Below are 3,720 nucleotides of genomic sequence, written 5' to 3'. Positions count from 1 at the left end.
TATATTATATATAATAGTTGTGTGTGTGTGTGTGTGTGTGTGTGTGTGTGTGTGTGTGTGTGTGTGTGTGTGTGTCATTGTGTGTTATGTATCATTTTATAGGAAACTTTTTACTTTCTAATAGTTTTTAGTATTGTTTCGTATTCGTTTCTTTCTCATGCTTTTAATAAGAACCTCTAACGATTATTTTATATGAGACTGTAAGAACCTCAAACTTATTAAAAATACACATCACTCGCGGATGTATTGTTATTGCGCGTTATATTGTGCACAAGCATTCGTCATTAGGTACCTGTTTATAAGGGGGTTTTTCAGAGACGTTGTCTAGACATTTCTCTCTTTTTAGGCCATTACCATTTTGGATAAAGGTACCCAGGGAAGCGCGCGCAAGCGCGACTATTGGATCTCTGTTTTTACAATTAATAGTCAATAATCGTAAACGTACGTTATATATAGGTGCGGTCCACTTGGCATTACAAATGCTTCGAAGCTTTTAATTGACCAATCAATAAATGCTACTGGAACATTTGTAGCGTCAAGTGAACCGTAACCCATGCGTCTAAATGCTGCTTACAGGTTTTCGCGAGAGATACATGACTAAGATAATCGAACCAGGAATACAGGGCATGTGGATTGCGGGAGAGCACAACAATACAACGATTGTTGATATCAATTTCCGATTATCATATAACTCGATCAACATTAACGCTCAACAAAACATTTTTTTTTTTCTCGAGCACAAGAACAAGCGTAATCGTTTCCTAGAATTTCAATAAAATAAAAGACTTTTTCGACTTTTTAGCATTAAATACGATAAAGTATCCAGATTGCTTAATTACATCACAATTTATTTTATCATTTTAATATTTTGATAATCATGTCACTCATCTGAGTGACGGTTTGATTTATCCAATATAAAAAAACAATTTTATAAACAATATATATACATGAAGACATAAAAAAAAACATTTACAATAACGCATCGAATTTATTGAGATCAGTGTCGAAATCAGAAGTTAAAGCGTTAAAGAGAGAGTTACAAAAGAGAGTAATTTTAAGCATGTAGTACTTATGATGTTTGTTAAGCCTGATCTACTTGCGCAGAACGCAGGTCACAAATGAAACACATTTCAGATTATAATAGGTCGCAGACTGCAATACGTAGGACGCAAAAGTTTAAGTTCATCCAACTTCCTATGTCCTGCAACCTATTATAATTAAAATATATTAAGTTAGTTTCTAGTCTTGACCTGCGATCCATGTTGTGCACCTTACATAGATCAGACTTTAAAGAAATTTTATCATCCAAATCAAGTATGTTGATTGTTACATTAATTTATATTATGTTAAATACATTTAACTCATTAAAGAGAATAGTTTTGTGATTATGGGGTTAAAAATATTTTATAATTGTAGGATCTATTGTATCAAAGTTGTGACTTTAATGTTACAATAGATTAATCATACAGATATTTTTAACCGTAATCGACACATTGTTTTTAAAGCCTTATACAAATCATATTTGAACAATTCAGCCAATTGACCAATGCGATTAATCAATTCTTTTATTGAGGAGATCTCGAAGCAATTTCTAATATGGTGAATACAAAGCTTAAGGGATGAAAGTTCTAACATGCTTAATTTTGATCGCAATAAACTTTTCTCAACACGTCATATATCATAGTTATATCAACATATACATAAAATGATCTTTTTTTGCAACTTTCATTTTTCAAAATTGTCATTTAATAGAACCATTTGATAAATGAGATCGTATTCAGTGCTAAAAGAACTTAAACTATTTTCGTTCTTGTGCATTTTTTATTAAACAGTTTAATTAACGTTAAAAAAACAGTCGACGGGCGAAATGAAGGAAAGTTGTTCAAAAAAGGAAAGTTGTTGTAGAAAATCACGATTTTGAATCTTCGCTAGGCATGCAAGAATTTAAACATCATTGCGCAAATAATAATCCTAATTAAATGCCTTGAGAATATGCAAGAGTAAAAACTATAGCTGCGTTCGCTTTGATGCTCATAACGCATGTCTTGTTATTTATCAAATATTAAAGATTTAAGAAAGCTTAATAAACGCTATAAGCGCCAAAGCGAACGTCTTATATTTCCAACTCTTGGAGTATTAAATTGTAGTTTGTTCGTTCGTCGCATCATGAGAAACGCATGACTGAAATCTTACTCAAGAATTAGTCCCAGTCTTATTAAACGGTTTTTAAACCGTGTTTAAAAGAAAAAAATGCTCTTTGCGCTTTTATAGAAACGATAAAAAAAAAGGAATATTTCACGCGCGAAAATATTATCGTTCTCTCTTCCATAGAAGAGACCGATTAAAACTGCTGAGAAAAAAAAATGAAATGAGATAAAAAAAAATTACAAACGTAAAACTAATCTCAATGTCGTATGACATGTAACTTTGTCCCTAATAGGGGTGGGATGAGGCGAGATGAGGTAACTAAGCAGAACTGCTGCTTAGTAATACAATATCATGAAACGCGAGGCCAATGCACGCGATACTATAGAATAAGCGCTTATTTAAGATAGGAGAAATAATCCTGTGATCCGATAGTAATCTTGATTTTAAGCAAGCCTTCCGTCGACAAGCGCATTGTAGAATAGAAATTAATATGTTACACACATATTAACTGAGAGAATTAACATATTTCCAAAAGATATAACTGATATCGCCATTATGGACCAGTCCATAATGTGAGAATAACATTAGCACGCGAATGAAACGCCCGGTTTAACGTCGTGAGTCCATCGAGACTCGCAATGCGCAATTTAAGTTAAATTTTATATTGTATATACCAGAAATTTCGGCTGCTACGAGAGAAAAAAGATGCAAGACTCACCTAAATTTTGGCAAAATTATAATTTCGCTGTAAAGAGACGACTAGATTTTATGTGGCTCGTAAAGGAATCTCTCTCTAAACAATTTCAAAAGATTCTTTTTTTCTATAACTCCGGATTTACAATAAATTTTTAAGCCTTAAGTTATAAGGAATGGACGAATCATAATCACTTATTCTCCTCACATTCTACTGTAGTTGATCAATTTCTTACAGCTTATGGCTTAAAATACCAATTGTAGATCCGAACTAAGGGATTTTTATCTATGACATGTAAAAGCAACAGGTGAGTCCAATGTCTCGCGTAACGTCGTGAGACTCTACATGAGATGAGATATTATTGACTCTGGTATATTCAAAGCAGTTGAGATATTACATGCGCACGCGCGTTTTCTTTTCACTAACGTAACAATACAAAGAATATAAGTAAATATAAAAATCAAATATAATAATATTAATAATGATAATAATAATTACAAGGAGAATCGTTTATTAGTTAATTATTAGAGCTTCTAACAATAATAAAAATGAATACCTTTCTTCAAATTCGTAATAAATTAATAATGAAATTTAAAAACGTTCGTACAATTCAGCTAACAATGGCGATCGACGATACGAAGATAGATCGCGCAACTCGTTTCATCCTCATCATAATTCATCTTTATTATCAACCACGATATGCTGCGGCCTAACCGATGAGATTCAAGTGAAAGCGATTTAGTGAATCTAGTAAAAGAGCGTTTGGCAAAATTACATAAACAATATGTTGTCGAATGGCATTCGCTCGTGTAGTACAAATAAGCCCAAGTTAGCGTATATATATATATATATATATATATATATATATATATATATAT

The sequence above is a fragment of the Atta cephalotes genome, assembly GCF_000143395.1.
Source record: "Atta cephalotes unplaced genomic scaffold scaffold00024, whole genome shotgun sequence".
NCBI classification, from domain to species: Eukaryota; Metazoa; Arthropoda; class Insecta; order Hymenoptera; family Formicidae; genus Atta; species Atta cephalotes.
The sequence above is the reverse complement of the archived record's forward strand: the minus strand, read 5'-3'. Positions refer to the sequence as shown.